This window comes from Bos grunniens, chromosome 3 (assembly GCF_055505025.1).
Source record: "Bos grunniens cultivar Pamir isolate PY7600 chromosome 3, Bosgru_T2T1.0, whole genome shotgun sequence".
Lineage (NCBI taxonomy): Eukaryota > Metazoa > Chordata > Mammalia > Artiodactyla > Bovidae > Bos > Bos grunniens.
The window spans coordinates 6,787,440-6,812,059 of NC_141167.1; the positions used below are offsets into that span (position 1 = coordinate 6,787,440).

The window sequence follows — 24,620 nt, forward strand, 5'->3', positions numbered from 1 at the left end:
TGGTAAAGACTTCGCCTGCCAATGCAGGAGACACAGGTTTAATTCCTGATCAAGAAAGATCCCCTAAGCAGTGGAGCAACTAAGCCCAGAACGACAGAGCCTGGGCTCTAGAGCCCGGGAACTGCAACTGCTGAGCCTACGTGCCTTGTCTACTGAAGTCCCCAAGGCCTAGAGCCTGTGCTCTGCAACAAGAAAAGCCACAGTGAGAAATCTGGGCACTGCAACCAGAGAAAAGCCCATGCAGCAACAAAGACCCAGCACAGCCAAAAAATAAATCAATAAAATAAAATTATACAGAAACGCAACAAAAACCAAGCAGGAAAAAGGACAGAAGCATCTGTGGGGTGGAGACACCCTACAGCCAGGACCCCAGTGTGTGCACCAGCCAAGCCCGGGCCCTCCAGGTGACCCGCCCCAGGATAGCACAGGAGGCAGGCGCCGGGCCTGGACCGCTGCTGCGGGAGGCCCCGGGCGCCGAGACGGCCCTCAGCCTCCCCTGGGTGGATTCCGGTCGTGCCTGGTTTTTAAGATGACTCACTCTCCACGTTGGATTTTAATTTCTGGAGTAGGAGTATCATGTGGATTTCATCAGATTTCCTCCGGCTGAAAGAGAAAGCACGAGTTTCAACCGGCTCCGGGGCGCCTCGGTCAGCAGGCTCTGTGGACACACACTTCATCCTGTCTGCCACCGCCCCCCCACCCCCCGACTCTCTGCCCAAGAAAGAGCATGATCCCGAGGACTAAAGTCAACCAGAGCTATGCTCCCTCCCTCCCCCAGGAGATCCACTTCACTTCCAGCGAGCAGCCAGAAGAAACCCAAAGCCCGGGGCTCCTGAGCCTCTGCGACGCTGCCTCAGAGAGGCCCACACGCCCGGCCAAGGCTGCGGGGAGGAACCTGGCTTTACGGACACCTCCCCGGGATCGAGGAGGAGCCCTGAGGAAGGCGGGCTGGGAGTGACCCAGCGGGCGAGTGTGAGCCCGTCTGCATGCCTGGAAACGTCTACAACAACCTCAATACCCTCTTCCCTCCAACGCCAACAGCCAGAGAGGGAGACGCATCCCCCAGCCTAAACAGCACCCTATCTTCCTCTGCCTCCTGACCTCCTGACCCTGACCTTGACCGGTCTGGGCAACTGGCCCAAGTGAAAAGGCAGCGCGTGACTCGTGCCTCTTTCCAGGTTCTGCTCTCTTGGCTGGGAACGCATGGGCTCCAGTTAGGAGAGCTCCGTCCTGCACAGGGAAATCTGAGCCTTCCCGCCACCTTCAGAACCTTTCTGTGTCCTGGGTCCACCTGGAGCAGAGATGAAGGACCATGATGCTGCCCTCTGGTGTGGCCTGGAGAAGGGCCGCCTCCTTTCGGGGTAAAGCCCATGGTCCCATCAGAGAATCGGGACCATGGGGAACCCAGCTGCTTTTTCCAGTGTCTGTCTGCGATGTATTTTGCTTTGGTTCAACGAGGACCTTAACATAGAAGATAAGTATTGGGAGGTATCAGAGCACCCCACAGCCGGCTTTCTGTGCGGAGTAATGAGGTTCGTGGGCAGAATCATCGTTCTGGCCCCTGGGCACCTCCTGAGCAGGGGACCACATCTCCTGGGTGAACAGCTGCTGAGAGCTGCACCTGCTTCTTGGAACAGGCTCTGTGTACACAGGGCTGGCAATGTGTCCATGTTCAAGGCCTAACTCTGTTCACCCAAAGCTGGTGATCAAGTTCAACCCCCCATGGTCTCTACGTGGTGCACAGGAGGGACCCTGCCATTGTGGGCACCACTTCTCAACTGCTGCTTTTATGGTGCCAAGTGTGATGGCTGGAAGGACCCAGCCTAAGGACCCAGCGTTTCACCTAGTGCTCAGTCGTGTCCGACTCTTTGTGACCCCAGGGACTGTAGCCCACCAGGCTCCTCCGTCCCTGGGATTTTCCAAGCAAGAATACTGGAGTGGGTTGCCATTTCCTCCTCCAGGGGATCCTCCTGGCCCAGGGATCAAGCCTGTGCCTCCTGCATTGGCAGGCGGATTCTTTACCACTGAGCTATGGGGGAAGCCCCAGTGTTTTCATTGGCCAGTGACAAAATAAAATCTGAGTCTGGAGAATTGCGGGGTCGTGGGCAATGGTCAGGGTGGGGCCAAGAGCCCTCCACTGCCTCTGTGTGGCCTGAGCTTCTCACTCCGTGGCCTCCTGCCTCCAGGATGCCCAGCTGTGGAATTTTTCCTTGGGGCGGGCTGGACCAATCCCACCATTTCCTTGAGTCAAAACAACAATCTCAATCCCTTCAGGGGCTCCTACAGTCTGTAAAAGACAATTGACACCTGGCTTGTCTTTCCAGACCCTCTATACACTAAGCTACCCTCCATGTCCGTATCACACTTGCCTTTGTCTGCCCTGAGCTCACCAAGCAGTGACCGATTCTCCCACTTGGCTCTAAACGTCCCTTGACCACCTTGAAATCTCAAGCTTCCATCTCTCTTTCCACCCCATGGACTTAAAAGACCCAAGAGGGCTCCCAATTTCTGCTCTGTTAAAACCTACCCATCTGAGAGGACCCTCGTCATATGGTGCTTTTGAAGACAGAATTCCACCTTTTCTCTGAGCTCTCTTGGGCTTTATCCATCATCTTGTCTGGGCACTTACTGCTTTCACTCTGGGCATCAGAGCTGTAATCCTGCACACGATTTCATAGTTTCCAGACAGCTACCCACATGTCCTCAGAAGCCAACTGAATACCTGGCTCCTCTGTAATCGTCCAGCACCAAGCACATGGGCCTGGCCCCAGCTGGGGTTTGGTCCATCTGCTGAACAAACAAATGCTTCATTCAAACATTCGTTCAGCATCACGGTGCATCGGGGGACCAGCAAAGACACAAGCAGATGGAGATGCAGTCTCTTCCCTTGACTGCTCCTCACTTAGCTGGCGCGACAACGTGCATGAAACTGACACCGAGGGGAGGGGAGGGCTGAGGTCTGCCCCACGCCTTCTGAGCCTGCACGGGACGAGAAGCCTACATGCCTTGGATTGCCCAGCACACTGTGTGTGCCACACGGACACCCTCTACCTGCCCGCCCTCCTGCGCCATCACCCCACTGCTGATGACAGCAGGGAGTTCAAAGATGGCCCGACCTGTGCATGTCGAGTGCTCCCCAGGCATGGGGTTTAGCCAGTCTGGTGGGGTGGGGTTGCCCCCACTGAGTCACACGGGAAGAGCTGCGGCAGACAGGCTGGGAAATAAAATCTTGTGATCAGCCCACACTAAAAAAACTTCCCCACTCTGGTCCCCAGCCAGTGACAAGAAAGAAAAGGCATGATTATCTCTGAAGATGTTATAACAGAGATGAGAAGAGAGGCCCATTCACTTGATGGGCTGGAAGGAGGGAGACTCAGATTCTTGACTCTCATCTGACACAGTCAATCAAACTGCAAAACAACAGCACTGGGAGGACTTGTGGTTTCCAAGCATTAGTCTCTGATTTACTGTTTTCCTTTAAAAAAAAAAAATCAAATTATTTAACACTTCTCTTTAAACCAACCTACTTTCTAACAACGTAAGCTCATTCAAAAAAGTTATTTTAAAGGCAGCTTTCTATAGCTTTAAAAAGGAAGTTTCTAGTTTTTTTTTCCTTAAAAAAAAAAAAACAAAAAAACTCTTCCTTCGACTGATAAATCTTTTCTAGTATATATTAACTTAAAACATTTTTTAAAAGTTCATCTTAGCTACCACTTTGGGAGACACAAGAGTAGCTGGTGGCACTCATTTTACAGATGAGGAAACTGAGGCTTGTTTGGTTTTGATTGAAAGAGGTTTTCCCTGGGGTTCATTTCTGAGACTCATGAAAATACCAAATTCAGACAAGCTTGCTTGCCTGGGAAGGCATCATCTAAGGCTACATGCTACTCCTGAATCTATGGATGATTCTCATTAATGACAGACACGTGCCACATCTGAGGTTCAAGTTCAAGTGAAGACAGGGGAGGACTGAAGAAACCAAAGGGATGGGGATGGGAGGACGGTCATGCGCAGGCAGAGAACAGAGCCACACCCACTACGAGGCACCGCTGAAAACAACCAGCAAATGCAGTGTGTGGCCGGCATTAACCCCAGAGAGCCTGCCCCTGAGCCTGGGAAGACAGCGCTGCTCGAGGACGGACTCCTGAGGACAAGAAACTTACTGCTGCCCCTCAGCCAGGCCCTCCCCAGCATCAAAGGGAACTGTGTCAGTTTCATCCACCCGTTTATCAAAGACCCAGCATCTGGCATAGTAAGCAACAGATGAAACTCAAGGAATAAATGAATTTTTTTACAGAAAACCTACCGTGTCCATGGCTAGTTGAGATATCCTGGGCAATAAACCAAGCACCAATCTCGACACTTCATCAGTATTTGTTAAGGGAAGGAGAGAGGACAGGACTCTTATTCCTGCTCCCGTTCCACTGCCCCTCAGCCTCTCTGTCCTGAGGAGAGCAAAGCTGCCGGCCCAGCGACCTCCACACAGCACTGTTTGAGTGAGACAGGAGTGCTGCTGTGTTCAGCCGCTCGCTCAGCGTGTCCGAGCCCCTGCGACCCCGTGGACTGCAGCGCGCCAGGCCTTCCTGCCCATCACCAACTCCCGGAGTCGGTGGTGCCATCCAACCATCTCATCCTCTGCCACCCCCTTCTCCTTTGGCAGGTATGGGAACAATTATTTAACATGTGGCCTGAGGGTGTTCTAACTCCAGCCTGGGTTTATGCAGCTGTTAAAATTAATGTTCTAATACTCAAAAGAATGGAAAATCCACACAACAGAACTCTTGAGAAAAATGAAACCCACAAATATTACAATAATGTGTTCTTAGAAATGTGTATTTGCTAGAAAAAGAAGAGTCAATTTCACACTGAACGCCGACGGTGATTATGTCCATGTGGCAAGCGTATGGATCATTTAGTTCTTTATTTTTCTCTAAATTTTCTACTTTTTGTAATTAAAACATACACACACATTTTACAAAATAAATTTCCATCCTCCTTCCCAAACACCATGATTCCAGCAGGTCATTTCCAGCCTTGCAAGACCGTTTTCTAAGTATGTATAACAGTATGCCATCTGCCAAGCTGATTACACTTTCAAACACTTGACTGAGCATCTAGAATGATGCATCCATTAATCCCCGTGGATCTAAAGCCAGCCTTCCCAATTCTAGCTCCATGAATTCCTATTCCTTCTGGCCTCATGATTCTACTAACTAGGAAACACAGGCTATCTGATTTGTGATAATGTGATTTATTTTATGGGCTTCCCTGGTGACTCAGCGGGAAGGAATCTGCCTGCCAATGCAGGAGATGCAGGTTTGATCCCTGAGTCGGGAAGATCCCCTGGAGAGGGGAATGGCAGCCCACTCTAGTATTCTTGCCTGGAGAATCCCATGGACAGAGGATTCTGGTGGGCTACAGTCCCTGGGGTCACAAAGAGTCGGACATGACTGAGCGACTAACACTTTCCTTTTCTCCATAAGCTCTCTGTAAAAACCCAAGGCTGGAGTTCTGGAGGCTTCAGGGCTGGTGACCACATGGAGATGTGGGGAGGAGAGGGGGTGCTAGGAGAGGAAGTGGAAGCCCTGCCCCCTTTTCCATACCTTGCTTTAGGCAGCTCTTCTGTCTGGATGTTCCTGAATTACATCCTATTTACCCTGTTAGTAAAATGTTTGAGTTCCCTGAGCCTCTCTAGCAAATTAATCAGACCCAAGGAGGGGATCATGGGAAACTGAAATCTGCAGCCAGCTGGTCAGAAGCACACGTGACAACCTGGACCTGTGATGGGCATCTGCAGTGGGGCGGTGGCAGCCGTCTTGTGGGACCAAGCCCTCTACGTGGGGGACCTGAGCTCATCTCCAGGCAGAGAGTTGAGCTGCACTGGACCCCCAGCCCGAGTCTGGGGACTGGTGGTGGGTGGTGGAGTCCCCACAGGTATTGGAACCACTCATTCCCCACGGAGAGTCATCACCAAAGATACTGCACAAAGGAGCTTGGGCTGCACAGTGTCCCTGGGCACAAAGGACTCGCCAGGCTTGTTTCCAGGTCTGTGGAGCAGGGAACACCCTGACCTGCGGTTGCCCGCAGGCTCCCCGCTTTCTGCGGCTATGCATGGCAGGGTGGTGACCGTCTTTATCCCTAATCTCCAAACTTTGGATCATTTTCTTAAGATGAATTTCTAGTAGAGTACGAAGCGTTGCCAAACGCTTTTCCTGGAAAGCTGTAGTCACCCTCCCAACAGCAGCAGACATTCCTTCCCTCCCTTGTGACGGAAGTTCAAGAAAAGCTTCGCTTATCTGACAACTGGGCAATGAAATACCAAGTTTAACTCCACATTCCTTCGAAACCATCAGTCAGAAAATTTTCAAGTTCATTACATCTTGTTTGCTGCTTCACGACTATCATTATGCATCCTTTGCTTGATTAGACTGTAAAATTTCATTTGTTGTCGCCCAGTTGCATAGGAATCTTTGTGACCCCAGGGACAGTAGCCCTGCAGGCTCCTCTGTCCATGGGATTTCCCAGGCAAGAATACTGGAGTGCATCGCCAGTTCCTTCTCCAGGAAATGTCCTATCAGTTACAAATATCCCCCCTGCTGTTGCTCGCACACAGGAATCCATTTGCTAGCTGAATGAAGTCTCAATTATCTAACCCCATCAATCTTTCCTTTGTGATTTCACACTGAAGCACAGAAAAGCCTCCTCCATTGAAAAACTTGATAAACATTCACATCTATTTTCCCCTATTTAAAAAAAAATGGCGTGTGGACTGACATTAATGTACAAAGAATTTATTTGGCTGCTCAGAGAAGAACTTCGCCAAATTAATTAGCAAACAGCTAGGCAATTACTCGTTCATCAGTCCCTGCACAATCTGTCCCCTCCGTGATGTCACTTGGTGCTTTTTAAGTGTGTATAGATACCAGGGTTTGAATCTGCCTGATTCTGCGTCGTGAGTCTGCCTATTTTTATCACAACACCAGTCCTTATGTAACTCCGGGAGTTCTACCACAGTTGGCCATCTGGGAGGACTAGCCTCCACGACTCGTTCTATTTCAAAGCCTCCTATCAGTTATTTTTACCTATTTTTGTTTTCTTCCAAATGAACTGCAGAATAATTTAGTAATATGTCTTTCCCACCTTTTCATTCCTTCAAAAAAATTAACCCCACTGGGTTTTGGTTTTTGCTGGCATGGCACTGGTGAGAACTGACACCTTTTTACTATTTTATCTTTTCCTCCAGAAATATGGTGGGTCTGTTTATTTAAAAACGAGTGCCAGAACAGTGTGTGTGTGTGAGTGTGTATATGTGTGTGTGTGTGTGCAGTTGCTCAGTCGTGTCTGGCTGTTTCTCACCCCATGGACTGTAGCCCACCAGACTCCTCCATCCATGGGGTTCTCCAGGTAAGAACACTGGAGTGGGTTGCCATTTTCTTCTACAGGGGATCTTCCCGACCCAGGGATCAAACCCAGGTTTCCCGCACTGCAGGCAGATTTTTTACCATCTGAGCCACCAGGGAAGCCCAAGGAAGCCCAGCTGGTTTATAGCTGCTGCTGCTACTGCTAAGTCACTTCAGTCGTGTTGGACTCTGTGCGACCCCATAGATGGCAGCCCACCAGGCTCCCCGGTCCCTGGGATTCTCCAGGCAAGAACACTGGAGTGGGTTGCCATTTCCTTCTTCAATGCATCCTTAGCGACCCCATGGACTGCAGCCTATCAGGCTCCTCCGTCCATGGGATTTTCCAGGCAAGAGTACTGGAGTGGGGTGCCATTGCCTTCTCCACTGGTTTATAGAGGCTTTATTAAATGAGGACATATACTTTCTTTATAAATTACTGATCACTTCATAAATCCTACCTCCATTGCTATTACAACCGTGGGTTGTGTGTAGTGAGGGTTTAATATCACTGCACCTTACTTCCATTACCTTGAGCTATTTAAGGCCCAGCCACGGGGTTGAGGTCAGGCACTTGAGCAAGCATCTCTTAGCTAAAACCTAAAAACCACCAGGCCGGGAAGAGCAGTCCTGAGCAGTCACACATGTTCACGCCTTTCTCCTACCCTCATATTATGAACTGAACTGTGTCCCCTGCCGACGATGCTGAAGTCCCAACCTCCGCTACCTGCCAACATAAACTTATCTGGAAACAAGGTCTTTGCAGATGACCAAGTTCAGATAAAGCGATGAGGGCGGGCCCCCATGCAATATGACAAGCATCCTTACAAAACGGGGAAGCTGGGCACAGAGGGAAGGTGACGTGGAGACACAGGGAGGAGGTGGCCATCCAGAAGCCCAGGAGAGGGGCCCAGGATGCTTCTCCCTTGGGCCTCAGAAGGAGCTAGCCCTGCCGCCACCGCAGCCTGAGTCTCAGGCCTCCGGAGCCACGAGAGATGGAAGCTCTGCTGTGCTGAGCCCAGTCCTCGGCAGTGTGCTCTGGGGGCCCCAGGAAGGTCACACAGCCTCCTGGGGGTGTGGACACAGATCCGCCGTCTCAGCCCCTCGTGCTCCTCAGCCGGCGTGGCCTCCCACCTCCCAGGAATTCCTCTTTTCCAGCCCCCTCTTTGTCCCAGCTGACACAACCGGAACTCAAGAAGCAAATGAGTGTCCAGTCCCAGAACACACGCCTGGCCTCTGCAAAGTGTGGTCTTACCTCCACATTTCTGGAACGTTCTTTCCTAAGATCCCAAACTCCCAGGCCATCGACTGAAGTGCTGAATGTGGGGTGACCCACATTTCCGAAGTCAGAGTTGGACGTCGGCAGAGAATGGCACCCACGGACCCAGAGTGCTTCTGCAGAAAACCTTGCCACCTCATGGGCCCTGCAGAGGCATTTCTTTGCAGCAACCAAGTACGTGGGGGTTGGAAAACAAGCAAGTTTCACCACGATTCTGGAGCTCTCTGAACTTTTCCATTCACTGAGAACACAACGGAACCACCAGAAAATAGGGGTCGGGTGGAGGACAAAGTAGATCGGTGTCCCCTAAGCTACGGGGAGACCCTCCCTGCCAGAGGGCTCCATCTCCATGATGTCAGGCTCCCCGTGGGGGAGTCCAGCCCGTCTGCAGCAGGACACGCACAAAATGAGCAAATCCTTAGCAACACAAAAGACACCTTATGTAGTCACAGCACAGAAGCAAAACCTTGGCTAGAAATTTCCTGCAGCTGGTGGAAGCCGAGTGGGAAAGCAGCTGAGGGCAAGCAATTAGTCTTCAGGGGGCCCTGGGATCCCCCAGAGACACAGAGACAGAACGGGCAAGACGGCACAGCTCAAAATACAACAAAGGTGCGAGGGACCCGCTGTCGAGAAGAAGAAAGGCCGGCGAGAATGACAGGCCCGTGGGAACAGCAGCCGTCTGGAGGCCAGACAGCCCGGAGGACCAGCATTTAGGGGAGTGCTGTGTCTCCTGGCTCCCCTTGTAGCTCAGTTGGTAAAGAATCTGCCTGCAGCACAGGAGACCCGGGTTTGATCTGGGTTTAGAAGATCCCCAGAGAAGGAAATGGCAAGCCATTCCAGTATCCTTGCCTGAAAAATCTCATGGACACAGGAGCCTGGTGGGCTGCAGTCCATGCGGTTGCAAAGAGTCAGGCACGACTGAGCAGTGAACTTATACTTGTGTCTCCTGGCACAAACCGAACCACAGCTTCACTGATTCCTCAAGATGCAATCATTCTGGAAAAGACCAGGGCAGGGAAAAAGCTGTTCTGGAAACATCTGTTTCCAGACAAAAGCTCATTTTCTCCCGCGGGCCAACCCTCTCTGTAGCCTGGGAGATAAGGAGGTCGTTTCCGGCGGCCTCACAAAGGTAAAGACACTGCAGTCTGCACGCTCAGCACCCTGCCTCCAGCCCAGCTCTGTTCCGAGGCTCTGCTCGCTCGTTTAGCATGTGGTTTCCTCACCTGATCCTTTTATCACCATCTTCCTCCTCCTCCTGGCCTGCAGCCGGGACTAAACTAAGGTGATGCCACCATACAAAGAAGGGAACACGAGGCTTTGGAGTCAGGCTGGAATGTGACCAGCAGCTCTAGCTGTGTGCTCTTGGATACGTTGCTTAAGCTCTCTGAGCCTCTATTTGTATCACCTTCAGCAGAAAGATAGTAAAATCTGGCTTGACATGTGAGCACATAGTAGATGCTCAATGAGGGCCATTCCTAGTCATCACCGTGCCTGGAGATGAAGGCCAGCTGGCCCAGCATGGATGTCCCCAGACAGCGACGTGCCAGGGGCTCAAACCCGCTCAGGAATTCTCTGCGTTTGCACTCAGAGGCACTGGCATGTACTCGAAACCAAAGCCACTACATTCTCACCTTGATGAGCTCTCTTTACTCCGCTGTGTCACCTGGCTCCGGGCAGGGAAGCCCTCTGGCGAGCAGAATTCAACTGCTTGGCGCCTCCCCCTCTCCATCTATAATATGGGGTGACGCGCTCTCTGCCTCTTCCAAGTGTGTGGATAAAGTCGGCTGGTTCATGCTGAGCGCTTAGTAAGACCCAGCAGGCGCTCTGTCCCCAAGTCAGGGCTTCCTGCTCTTGATGCTAGAAACACTTTGGATGGGACCACTCTGTGTGTGTGTGGTTGGGTGGGGCCTGGCGGGGGTGGGGTGCCCTGCGGGACTTCTGGCAGCATCCTTGGGCCCCCACCCCCAGAAGCCGGGAGCATCTCCCCTAGACAACCCAACTCCAGGCACCACCACGTGTCCCCCGATATCACCCCTCTGAGAACCACCGTCCCTGCTGAGGGCTACTGTTATTAACGTTATTTATCCTCTTCCTTTACCTTTAAAACCGAGCTGCCGGGTCGTGTGTTTCCGCCTCTCCTCTCTGGCTCCTGCCCTTGCATTTCAGTCTCAACCTCCACCCCATGGCCACGCCTGGCACCCCTGGGCCCCAAGGGGCTCCCCCTGACAGTTTTCCCACCCTGGATGTCAATGACAACCACCTGGGGAGGCGCTGGACTAACACGGTCCCACCCGGAGATTCAGCAGCACATTTTCAAAGCTCACGCACTCCCAACGCACACGCAGGGCAGAGGGTCTCTGTGCAGCCCAGACTCACCTCTCAGTCAAAGAGTCTACAACAGTCCTTCCTTTAGAACCCAGACCCCGATCGCTCAGCCTTCGCTGTGAATGGCAGTCCAAGGTCACCCCCACCAACCCCACATCCTGGCCTCCTCAAGCCCCAACCAAGCTCTCTCTCCCTATTCAGGACCTAGCCTTCTCCAAGGTCCTCCAGATCCCTCAATATCTGTACGGCCTTACTACTCAGAAGAAAGCCCACTTGCTCAATCCCCGAGATACCACTGGCTTCATGCCCCTCAACCCCAAACCCCGAGCTGCAGGTCCTAACGACCAGCTAACAGGCCCCCTCCCCAAACTCTGCACGCTCAGCCAGGCGCGCCGCTCACCTTACCTGGAAGATGCTCTCTGACTCTTTTAAGCCTGACCAAACCCACCTACCCTTTAACAAATCCTCCCTGGACCTCTGCTGTCACTGACCCTAACCCCAACTCCATCATAAAAGCACCCAGGGGCAGCGGCAGTTTCTGGGTGTTACTCACAAGGTCCTGAGTGTACACACTCACGGCACTAAGTCCTGGAGGCGAGTTCTGCAGGTGCACACAAGCTGCACACAGGACCCTCAAGTGACTCCTTCCACGCGAGGCACAAGCCCGCAGGGCAGGTGATAGCAGGTCTGCGAATCCACCGGCCACTGTGCCCAAAAGAGCATTTTGACCTTGAAAGGATCAAGGTGCATTTTAACAGGTAAGTAACAAAGGCCAGAGAGACGGCCCATTAAGGAGCAGACTGAAGCGGCCCCAGGAATTCCAGCACCTTCGCGTAGCCTTCAACCCCGACTCCCGGTGTGGCTATTGCTGCCTGCAGAACAGATGCAACCAAATGTCTCTGGGCCTGAGTCTGAAGTGAAGCGGATCACAGAAACACAAGGCCAAGCACTGGGGAGAACTCCCTGTAACAGGAGGGCCCCAGGGGCAGGCAAGGTTTTATTTTTAGAAGCAGGACACATTCTTCAAAGGAAATCTTTGCAGAAACCTTGAGCCAAAACCTCACCCAGGTGTCCTGGGGTCAGCGAGGCCCAGATGCGCGGGTTCCCAGGGCTGGTGTAAAAAATAACCACAAACTGGGCGGCTTAAAACCAAGAAACCATCCTCCCCCAGTCCTGGACGCTGAAGGTCTGAAATCAGGGTCTCTGTGGGCATGCTCCCAGAGGCTCTGGGATGAGCGTGTTCTAGGCTCCCTCTTGGCTTGTGGCTTCATGGGCAAGCCTGGTCTTTCCTCGGCTCGTAGATGCCCCTGCAATCTGCCTCTATCGTCCCGTGGCCCTCTTTCCTGTGTGTCCACACGGCTGTCTTCTGAGGACACCAGTCACGGGATTAGGGCCTACCCCTGGTGGCTCAGTGGCCAAGCATCTGCCTATCAGTGCAGCTGCCATGGAAGATTCAGGTTTGACCCTTGGGTTGGGAAGATCCCCTGGAGAAGGGCATGGCAACCCACTCCAGTATTCTTGTCGAGACTCCCACGGGCAGAGGAGCCTGATGGGCTACAGTCCCTGGGATTGCAAAGAATCAGACGTGACTGAGCGATTGAGCATACACACAGACTTCAAGTCAATTACATCTGCAAAGACCCTACTTCTAGATAAAGTCATACTCTGAGCTTTTGGTAGATGTGACTTTCTGGGGACACTCAGACCCTGGACATCGAGGAACAAGGGACAGGGTAGGGGCAGCAGGCCAGGGGAGTGGGAGGAGGCAGGCTGGCTCCTGGCTAGAGCAGACGGGAGCCGCCAGAAGTCCGAGGGGTGTCCAAAGTCCATAAGCCAGCAGGCTGCGTTCTGAGTCAACACCACGTCTGTGGTCACCAGCCCCTGCGCCCCACGCTCCCCTACGATAGGACTGATCACTTCACGCGATAGCTCTTTTAACTGCCTGCATCTCCAGCCAGGCCAAGAGCTCGGTGTCAGCAAGCACCTTCAGCCTCCTTGGCAGATAGCATCACTCAGTAAGTAGTCCTTTCACCAACCAAGGGTTTGTGGGTTGCTCCCATCTCACAGTGCATAGTGGGCTGCCTCTCCAACCGAGACGTCTCGTGTTCCCAGCCTTCTTCACCTCTGTCTAGTGCAGATTTCTGTCCTGAAAACGGGAAGGTTATCAGGAGCGGCATCCTCCCTAGTGTCAGTCACTGACGGCAGGGGCACTGAGCCTTGCCCTGCACTATGCGAGCTGCTACATTAGAACACAGAGAGGAGCAAGACCAGCCTGCCGTAGAGGGCTCGCAGAAATGAGGAAGACACTGAACTACAACAGAAACCACGATACAGGTTAAAACAGCCAACCACGCCCACTACAGGCAGTTGAATGGTGTCCCCCCAAAAAGGGGCGCTAGAATCCTAAACCATAGTACCTGTGAATTTGACGTTTGGAAGCTGGGTCTCTGCGGACATGATCAAGTTAAAATGAGGTTACACTGGTTTAGGGCAGGCCCTACATCCAATCTCTGGTGTCCCTGTAAGAAGAGGGACGTTGGGATAAGGAGACACAGACACATGAGGGGAAGATGGGACAGAGACTGCAGTGATGAAGCTCAAGCTGCTGGGCATGGAGATGGGGAGTGAATGTCCAGAGCTATGAGGAGGAGTCCTCAGAGGAAATCTGGCCCTGTAGACGTCTCATCTCAGACCTGCGGCCTCCAGGCTTGAGAGAACCCACTTCTGTTGTTCTAAGCCAGGGCGCTTATGGTCACTTGTTATGCAGCCTTGAGAAAGGGGCAGACCCCTGAGACACGCAGGTTCGGTGAGAGACCTTGGCAATAAAGCCAGCGGCAGGACAAACAGAGGCGGGCTTCCCTGCTGGCTCAGCGGTATAGAGTCCGCCTGCCAATGCAGGAGATGTGGGTTCAACCCCTGATCCAGGAAGATCGCACATGCCGCAGGGCAATTAAGCCCGTGTGCCACAACTCTAGAGCCTGTGTTCTGGGGCCCGGGAACCGGAACCACTGAAGCCCGCGCATCCTAGGGCCCGTGAAGCCACCACAATGAGAAAACCACGCACCGCAGCTAGAGAGTAGCCCCGCCTGCTGCAGCTAGAGAGAAGCACACGCAGCAATGCAGACCCAGCACAGCCAGAATAAACAAATAAAATTTTTTTTAAAAGAGAAACTTAAAAAAAAAGATGCAGTAAGTCACATGAATAAGGGTTCAGTTCAATTTAGTCGCTCAGTCATGTCCGAACCATGAACCGCAGCACGCCAGGCCTCCTTGTCCATCACCAACTCCAGGAGTAGGTACCCCACCCCCAAAGTTGTACCGCTCTGGTCCACGGCCTGTTAGGAACCAGGCTGCACAGCTGGTGAGCGGCAGACAAGCGAGCAAAGCTTCATCTGCATTTATAACTGTCCTCCATCACTCGCATTACCGCCTCCTGTCAGATCAGTGGCCACGTTAGATTCTCGAAGGAGCTTGAACCCTCTTGTGAACTGCGTGTGAGGGATCTAGGTGGCTTGCTTCTTGTGAGACTCTAATGCCTGATGGACTCTAATGCCTTGGACTGCAAGGATATCCAACAGTCCATCCTAAAGGAGATCAGTCCTGAATATTCATTGGAAGGACTGATGCCGAAGCTGAAGCTCCAATACTTTGGCCACCTGATGCGTAGAGCTGACTCATTGGAAAAGACCCTGGTGCTGGGCAAGATTGAAGGCAGGAGGAGAAGGGGATGACAGAGGATGAGATGGTTGGATGGCATCACCAACTCAACAGACATGAGTTTGAGTAAACTCTGGGAGTTGGTGATGGACAGGGAGGCCTGCTGTGCTGCAGTCCATGGGATCACAAAGAGTTGGACACGACTGAGCAACTGAACTGAACTGAACTGAATGCCTGATGATCTGAGGTGGAACTGTAATGTGCTTGAAAGTGAAATGAAGTTGCTCAGTCGTGTGCGACTCTGTGCGATCCCATGGACCGTAGCCTGCCACGCTCCTCTGTCCATGGGATTCTCCGGGCAAGAATACTGGAGTGGGTTGCCATTCCATTCTTCAGGGGACGTTCCCAACCCAGGTCTCCTGCACTGCAGGCAGATGCTTTACCATCTGAGCCACCAGCGAAGCCCTTGGATCATCCCCAAACCATCCACCACCCACCCCCCAACCCTGCCAATGCCAGATCCAGGGAAAAATCGTCTTCCATGAAACCGGTCCCTGGTAAGAAAAAGGCTGGGGACCGCTGATGTGAGTTTTTTGGTTTCCCAGCGCATCTAAGTTGGTTTTACACTACACCACGGTCTATTGTGCCATACAGTTTATGAAGCTCTGATACGACCGTCTCTCTCCCATCCCTCTTCACCACACCGCTAAGACTCAGAGCTGAAAGTGAAAGTGTTAATCGCTCAGTCATGTGCAACTCTTTGCGACCCCATGGACTGTGGTCTGCCAGGGTCCTTTGTCCATTGGATTCTCCAGGCAAGAATACTGGAGTGGACTGCCATCCCCTTCTCCAGGGGACGTTCCCAAACCAGGGATCGAACCCGAGTGAGTATATGATAGTACTGTCAAAAAAAAAGTGCATGCCTTAATTTAAAAAGATTTTTTATTGCTACAAAACGCTAACCATCACCTGAGCCTTCCCTGAACTGTCTTTTTGCCAAGGTCATATCAAAGATCATAGATCACAGACGCTTAGAACAAATATAGTAGCTATTATTTGAAATATTTAATTTAAAAAGTAATAAAAAGTTAGAAATCAAGCATCACCGAAACATAACAGAGACACAAAGTGAGGACCTGTTGCTGGAAAAAAGATGCCAGGAGACTTGGCTTGATGCAAGGTTGCCACAAATCGCTGTCAATCTGTAAAAACTTGCCTGTCACCCCCCGACCCCGCCGCTCTGAGGGCATTTGTTGGGTGCGTGTCAGGCGTTATCATTCTCAGTGCTTCTGTGCTCACTGATTTACATGTGATAGCCACCCCATGACACAGACATTATTCCCCCATCGAACGGTTGGGAAAACCGAGGTCTCTGGTCCAAGGATCCCAGCTGGGTGGCTGAAGGGGGAGCCCATGAACCCGAGGCTGGTGTGAGCCCAACACAAGGATGGCTGAGCTGGAGAAGCCCTTTTCTAGACAATTCCAGGACCACCAGCTGTTCCTCCCCGCTGCCCACCGGGCTGACAGCAGCCTGGCTCCTGGAGACCAGAGCAGGACCCTCAAGCTGGGCTTCTGGGGCAGAGCTGACAGGACAGCCCAAATGTCCGCTTGGTGCGTTTCTTTTCTTTTTAATTAATGCATACATTAGCAGGGGCTTCCCTAGTGACTCAGATGGTAAAGAATCTACCTGCAATGCAGGAGACCAGGGTTCCAACCCTGGGTCAGAAAGATCCCCTGGAGAAGGAAATGGCAACCCACTTCAGTATTCTTGCCTGGAGAACCCCATGGACAGAGGAGCCTGGCGGGCTACAGTCCATGGGGTCGCAGAGGGTCGGACACAACTGAGCCACTAACCACACACATTAGCAAGCCTGGTGTGAAACCACCCTGTTTGTCCGCTGAGCTTCTGCTACCCGTCTGCACCAGGCAGGGATGAAACAGAACCCGACCGACCCAGCAGCTTTCCTGCGCGGAGACTGAGTGCCCCAGAGGCCTTGGAAGCCAGGCCCCTGGCCTTTTGATAATCGGCTAATTTCCTTCCAGTTCTGAGGGTGACGCAAGAGCTTGGCCGGTGGGGGGAAGACTGTGACCTGGAGCCAGAGGGCAGTCGGGGAGGAGCTTTCCTTTCGCCTCCCAGAGGGTGATTATTTTATACAGAAGGTCAGAAAAAGCATCGAGAGGAGAAAAGAATCACCCATGGGCAGAAGGGGCAGCGCCTCGGTAGTTCCCACCCTCTGCTTTCTCTGCTCAGCGCTCGCACTCGGCTGTCTAGAGGATTCTCAGCAGCACCTTCGCCCTGCTGCCCCGCCCCATCCTTCCCCCTCCCCTGGTCCACGTGAGGTCTCTGTGCTCCGTCCTGCCGGGCCTGGGCTTGGACCGGAGCCCCAGGCAGCTTCGGGCCCCCTCGCCTACAGCACCAGCTGCTGGCCTAAGCCCAGGGCTCCTGGCTGGCTGGCTGGTGCCAGCGCCTTTCTGCTCACAAACACCCTCCCTGGCTGCCCCCTCACTGCCCCCAAAGCCGCTCCCGCCTCAAGGCCTGGACGCCCTGTTCTCATTGGAGTTGATAAGGCCACGGGAGCACCAGGTCCCCAGGGCGTTTGCCCACATGCGTCTCCCCGGGTGGCTTTTGCACGCTAACTGCTATCCCTGCTCTGAGCCAGCCTTCGAGGCCTGTCCCGCAGGTCTCCTCTCGCACCTCCAAGGCTGGTCCTCCCCCGTCCTTCCATGCTTTCTCCTCCTCTGCCGGCCCCTAGAGTGCCCACTGTCCCCAATGTCCATCCCTGCCCTTCTGCTTCATCACTAGGCACATTTTCCTTGGGGGCTGGCCACTGCCAGGCCACCCCTGGGGACAGGGTGGGGAGGGACCGCCTAGTCTCTGCTGATGTCTGAAGCCTGGTCTCTGCAGTACCTGCCCATGCCCTCAGGATGGCCACCACAGGGCCAGACAGCCAGGTCCTTCCCCCACTGGTCTGAGACCACTGCCCCCTCTCCTGCATCCCTATCCTAGCAGAGGGCACCACCCATCTCCCCCAGCCGGTCAGTTCTAGAGTTGAAACAGAAATGCTCTTCTGGATGGCAGTGTTTCTCAACCTTGGTCCTACCGACATTTGGGGCGGGATCATTTTTCATCATGGGGCCCATCCAAGTGCATCCCAGCAGCACGCCCACCTCTACCCACTGGATGCCAGGAGCCCCCCACCACTGCCTCAGCTGTGATGACAGAAGCGTCTCCAGACGCTGCCAGATGGCCCCTGGGGAAAGGGCCAGGCGGGGAAGACCGCAGGCTCTGTGGACCACGTGGTCTCCACTCGAACCATTCAGCTCCGCCCTGCAAAGGCAGACACAGCCACAGACAATGAGTGTGCGCGGCTGGGCTCCGAGGAAACCTGATTTGCAGAGGCAGGGGGCACACCGGATTTGGTCCACTCGGTCCTGAGACCGCAGCCTCCTGGTCCTTCTCTGGACGCACCTGCTCTCTGGTGGGCTCCCCTCCGCATCCATCCCCTCCTGTTTCCTCTTTTGGGAATTTCCCACGCATCACCTCAATATACTGCCTGTGGTCTGGACCCCCTACTCAATTTCTCAGATATGAGTCCTCCTTGACCCTAGGAAAACAGAAATCATTTGAATCCTAACTAGGAAGATAACGCCCTTTACCCTGGGCCAGGCCCTGGACTACAGGCTTTACCAACTAATTTAAACCTTTAGAACGGGTTTGGTCAGTAGAGGGAATGAAAGAGATTTGGGGAACCAACTTGTCCACAGAATCTGTGTGGGCCCCAAACCTTCATCCTATCCCGGGGATATCACGTGGACCACTTGCTGCTATCCCTGCCCGCTCCCCCGGCACCTTCCTCCTCCACCGTCCCCTTCGGTCTCAGGCCCTCTGAGACCACAGGCAGGGCCATGGGACGAAGAGGTGGTGCTGGAGGCTCGTGGCAACCTGGACCAACACCGCCATCCCTGGACGGGCTTGCGTCTCTGTGGGCACACTGGCCAGGCGGAAATCCGGGCCAGCAGCCCTGGGTGGCGCCTCAGCGTGAGACCCACGGTTCTGAACACCCCACAGTCCCGGCTGCCTCCAGCCTGCTGGTTTCTTTTCTGGAAGGTTTTTGCATCACAGTTAAAAATCATTAAAAATGAAAGAGAATATACTTTGTTTCTCATAAAGATGCTATGCCAGAGATTTCTGGTTGATCTCTCCTTTATCAAACCCCAGAAACGTCAGGTATGATATCCTTGAAGCAGCAGGTAGCCCTTACGAGGTTTTCTGAACGTGCCCAAGAGCATAGGAAAAGGAAAAACAAAAGAGAAAGGAAGGCAGCAGCAGCATCATCAGTAGGAACAGAGCAGGGAGAGATGGGGAGGGTGAGGCCATGCCCCCCTCCACCACCTGCCGCCTGTCCTCTGCTTTGGATCGCAGAGTTAGACAAGACTGAACGACCGAACTGAACTGAACTGAATGACAGTGAGATGAGGGGGAGGGGGCAGCAAGTGTAGGGAGACCCCAGAGTAATGACAGTAGGAAGGAAGGGATGGGGAGGCAGGTACTGGGGATCCAGGGAGCGACCACCCCGATCTCCCCTGACCTCCTGTCCAGCCTGGTCTTTCTACTGGAGGCAAGCGAGCCCACCCGATGCAGTGGTTCCAGATGAACCCCCGGCCGACCTCCCAGCAGGTACAGAAAGGACACGAGGGGAGTCAGCACACAGGAGCCTGTCCACGGGAGCTCATTCATGAGTGGTACCCTGAAGACTTCCTGCAGAAACTGAGCATCCCAACTGAGACAGGAAGCGGGCAGGGTTTAGGAAAATGACGTAGTCCAAGGACACAACATACACTGATTGGAACCAACGAGGTCCAAGACGGCAGACAAGTGGCCCTCCACTAGACCTCGAGCCACAGTATACGCTCGCTGTAGCACACCAGCAACCTAAACCACACACCCCCACCCACAGGCGTCACCAGAGCGCCAAGGCCGAGCATAAAAGGTCAGAAAGTCGGGGAGTCGACTTTGATGTCTTTCATCAGAGTCATAGTTTTCTGTATGCAGCTCTTTCGTCTCCTTAGGTAGGTTTATTCCTAGGCATTTTCTTCTTTTCCTTGCAATGGTAAATGGGATTGATTCCTGAATTTCTCTTTCTGATTTTTCATTGTTAGTGTATAGGAAAGCAAGTGATTTCTGTGTTTTGATTTTGTATCCTGTAACTTTACCAAATTCACTGATCAGCGCTAGTAATTTTCTGATAGGATCTTTAGGGTTTTCTATGTATAGTATCAAGTCATCTGCAAACAGATGAGAGTTTTACTTCTTTTCCAATGTGGATTCTTTTTATTTCTTTTTTTTCTCTGACTGCCATAGCTAGGACTTCAGAACTATGTTGAGGAATAGTGATGAGCCTATCTGAAAGGCAGCAGTGGAGATACAGACATAGAGAACAGACTTGTAGACACGTGGGGGGTTGGGGAGGGAGGAAAGGGTGGGATGTATAGAGACAGTTACATGGAAACGCATACATTACCATATGCAAAACAGATAGCCAGTGGAAACTGGCTGTGTGGCTCCAGGACCCAAACCAGTGCTCCAGAACCCAGACGGGCGGGAAGGAGAGGGAGGTGGGACGGAGGTTCAAGGGGGAGGGGGCATATGCGTACCCATGGCTGACGCATGTTGCTGTATGGCAGAAACCATCACAATATTGTAGAGCAATTATCCTTCAATTAAAAATAAAGAAATTTAATCATAAAAAGGTGGGGTGGCTCAATTCCTGGAAATCTCCACCCCTTCCCCCAAACAGCTATAATACTCCTCCCACTCATTAGCCTACGAAATTACCACCCCTTGAGAGTTCCTTGGACTCTCAAGGAGATCAAACCCATCAATCCTAAAGGAAATCAACCCTGAATATTCACTGGATGGACTGATGCTGAAGCTGAAGCTCCAATACTTTGGCCACCTGAAGTGAAGAGCTGACTCTCTGGAAAAGATCCTGATGCTGGGAAAGACTGAAGACAGGAGTATAAGGGGGCAACAGAGGATGAGATGGCTGGATGGCATCATCAACTCAACGGACATAAGTCTGAGCAAGCTCCGGGAGATGGTGAAGGACAGGGAAGCTTGGAATGCTGCAGTCCAGGGGGTCGAAAAGAGTCGGACACAACTTAGCGACTGAACAACAACAACAACACATAACCGACAACCCTATACCTTGGATGCCCCTCACCTTCTGAGACGGCCCACCCTCTGTCTATGGAGTGTGCATCTCCCTGGATAAACCTTTTTCCTCTTTACCATGGCTCACTCTTGATTTCTTTCCCGCAAGAAGCCAAGATCCCACATCCAGCGGCCGTCCCAAGGACTCAGACGTGACCTGGGATGTGACCATCCTCTCGGGCTCCACTCTCTTTCCTGCAACACAGGGAGGGCAAACTATTTCCTAGCGATGCATGCCAACCTGCCTCCCGACAAATACAGATGACTGGTTCTCGAGTTACGTTACGTCCTTTGGAAATGTAGAGATCCCAGGTAGAAGCAGTGTCCATCCTGGCCTTACTTGGACTCTGGGATGTGTCCCGCTGATGGACAGTTCAAGAACCCTGCCTAGCCTCCCACCATCCGATCCCAGCTCTTGTTGCTGTGGGGAGCTGTGTACTGGCGTTGGGGTCAGAGGCTGCTCTAAGCTCCCATTAATCATGGTTGGGCTTCCGAAGCACCACCTCCCTCATCGGTAAGAGGAGGCCATGGAGCCCTACCTGGCCTGGCATCACCTCTGGGAGAAGGTCAAAAGGTCAAGAACAAATCCGAGAGCTCTGCAAACTGTAAAGCACTCTGCAAAATTTCAACAGTGAACCTATGGAAGAGCTCTTCGAGCACTGCGCAATACCGTCTCCTCCCTGAAACCTCCTCGGCCAAATCCACAACAGGCCCAGACCGCACACACCGTGCATCAGAAGCCCAAATCCACAACAGGCCCAGACCGCACACACCGTGCATCAGAAGCCCAAATCCACAACAGGCCCAGACCGCACACACCGTGCATCAGAAGCCCAAATCCACAACAGGCCCAGACTGCACACACCGTGCATCAGAAGCCCACCTCCCCTGAAAGCCCATTCCCAAATTCCTCTTCCCACGGCCCTCAAACCTGAGCACCATGCAGACTGACAGTTCAGGAGGGCCCCCTCTCTCCAGCCACCAACCCACGGACAGCCTGCTGGTGGCCCGGACCCTGGCTTCCCGTCAAACACCCGCAGAGCATCTGATTTTCAGGGGTGGGAAAGAGGAATCTGACAAGGGCTGTGGGCTTTCTCTTTAGAAAACCAGCTATATCTGTAAAGTTTTGCTTGACATGTTGGGACCTTAAGGACCCTCTCAATAGGCTGCTAGAAGTCCCATGGGGACACGCCTGCTATTGATGAAGATGATGTTCAAGGGGCCGAGGCTCAGACCACGGTGACACCCCAAGCACACCTACAGCATCAATCAATGCTTTTCACAATTACTTTAAAAAAAAACCAAAGGCAGAGATGAGGCTCTATGTTCACACAGAAAAACAGCAAATGTAAACAGGATTGATGGTGGGCAATGATGAAGCGGGAAGAATCAGGTTTATGGAACCCAAAGTCCAGGGCTGCCCAGGAATTGGGGGTGGGGGGTGTCCTGTCCTCTAGGAGCCAGGGCGAAGGGCTTGAGAAACTGTGTGAAGTGTCTGGGGCAGGGCAGCCCTGGGGCCACATCAGTGACATGTTCAGTGACTGATGCTCGGGGGCCCCTAGATACAGACACACGCCAAGGGAGTCCCTGGGAGGTTAAATGGCTTACCCATCTGGTGGGGTGGCAACCTCAGAAGGAGGGAGGCAAAAGGGAAGGAAACAAGGAGGATGGGAGGGAGAGAAAGAGGGAAGGAGGGAGGGGAGGTACATTTGCATAAAGGCCCGGGGGAGGGTGAAAGCTCGCCTCTCCTCACTCTGCTGGGCGCTTCACTGCCTGGTCCAGGCGCTCCTCCAGCCTGGACACCCCATGGCCTTGTCCCCTCCCTCTGATGGACCAGCAACGGACCCCACTTGCAGGTCAGCCAATCCACCATCTGCCTCCAGACCCAGCAACTGACGACCTGCTCCAAAGGGTCAGCGGGCCCCAGCCCACTTCCAAGAGCAGGGAGCTGAGAAGGGCAAAAGCACCCCAGGGCAGGTCCTGCTCACAGACTGCCGGACCGTGGCTGGCGGCCATTCCTCTGCACGCTGGCTGAGCGACAGAGGCCGGGGAACACGCCACACAATTCCTGAAAAGCGGTTTCATTTCTCCAACCCTGGTTCCCAGGTCCTCTGCGATCTGGGGGCTTGACCTCTGATCTGGGGGCTTGACGTCTGGATGTTTCTAACAACCCTCCCGCTGTTTCTCTTGAGCAAGCTGGAGTGCCTATTCCATTCCTTTTTATCTGAGAACCTTCTGACCTGGGCTCCGTCTTTACAGGTGAGGAAACCGAGTTTCAAGGAAATTAGTTTATGCAAAATGCTTGTGCTCATTATTGAAATCTGTCTCTGCCTGGAAAAGATTAAAGCTGTAAGTTTTTGGCAGAGATGTTTTTCTGACTCCAAATAGACATTTTTCTGACCCAGGAATGAAACACATTCACTCTGTCCTTCCTGAGTTGCAGCTGGCCCAGTCAACTTCAAAAAACAGATGAACGAAAGGGGAAAACTCCAGCCAGGGATGGGGACCCGGGGGGTTTCTGATTAGATTGGAAAGTGCTTTGTAGCCTACGCAGGTTTCAGCAGGAGACTGGAAGGCTCTGGAAATAAACAACTGCGGGGTCTTTCTTCCACTCACCTTTTATCTCCATGGCCTCAAGTATGTCAAAAATGTCTCAGCGGTCCCCATGCCACGCCTGCTTTAAGAAGAGTGAAAACGCAGGCTGGTGATGAAACTAAAACACAAGGCCTGTAAGACCACAGAGGCTGTTTTCCGTTTAGTGTCTCTGCCCAAGCACTCAGGGTTCTCACCCACCCGCATTCCCCGGACTTCACTCTGGTGGCCCCTGACCTCACGGTCAATATGAGGTTTTTAATTTTTATTTAATATAAAATTTAAATTTATTTTAATAAATATTTTTAATTTAATGAGGCAGCCCCGACGTGACTGAGGCTCACTCATGCAGAGCTTCCTGAAAGAGGCTGAGTACCGCTTCACATTCAAGCGATGTGTGGCCAGGTCCCTGCAGTGGTCCAGCTGCTGATCCCCTGTGATGACAGGCCTCACCTCCAGGGGGCGGCCTGCAGGCCTGGGTGTCTGCAGTTAAGGATGCTGGCCTTGGCTGCGGGAAAACCGTCCAATTCAAACCTCAAGAGTTAACCCCTTAGTGGCAGGACAGGAGGGCAGGGGGCAACAGGAGTAGGCCCTGAGGGGGAGCGGGGGTCTTCTTCTGAGGTGATGGAAAGGTTCTGAGACCAGAGAGGTGCTGGTCACACGACACTGTGCACTAAATGCCAACTGAACTGTATACTTTCAAATGGTTAGTTGAATGCTATGCAAATTTCATGTCCCAAAACCCAAGCTCACCTAATCAGAAAATCTGGCGATACACAGTCTGAAAAGTAACCCCTGAAGAGCAAGAATCTGTCTGAGTGTCCACGTGGACGAGACCTTGGCCAAGGCACTCCCTACAGGGAGGGTGGACAGGTCCATGCAGCTAGACAGCACCGATCTTTGAGACCACCCAACTCACTTCCTAACTGCAGCCTTGATTTTTAAGTAAATTTACAGTTTTAAGAGAAAAACTTTAACCTGTTTGATTCACAAGTGATTTCTACTGGCCAGAGGGGGACTTGGGGATACTGGCCCCATAGCTCATGTGTCCTCCCAGTAAGGAAGGATGACTTGGTACACACAAATAAGCTTATTAATAACCCTCTGAACCTGAACTTGAATGGGGCACTCTCTGAGCCTGGCTTCTTGTCTGTAA

At 52.7% G+C, this 24,620-nt stretch overlaps 1 protein-coding gene across 4 annotated transcripts in view; it reads right to left on the reverse strand.

Annotated features, from left to right (window-relative positions):
* SH3BP4 (SH3 domain binding protein 4) overlaps positions 1-24,620 on the reverse strand; it is a 98,399-nt gene that overhangs the window by 29,028 nt on the left and 44,751 nt on the right. Inside the window, exon 3 of one of the 4 annotated variants that reach the window (XM_086376881.1) lies at positions 539-603. The exons of 2 other annotated variants lie outside the window; for them this stretch is intronic. The gene's annotated coding sequence lies outside the window, so the exon portion shown is untranslated. Of the gene's footprint in view, positions 1-538; positions 604-23,488; positions 23,547-24,620 lie in introns of all 4 variants that reach the window. One more of the 4 variants, XM_086376892.1, reaches the window with a different exon arrangement.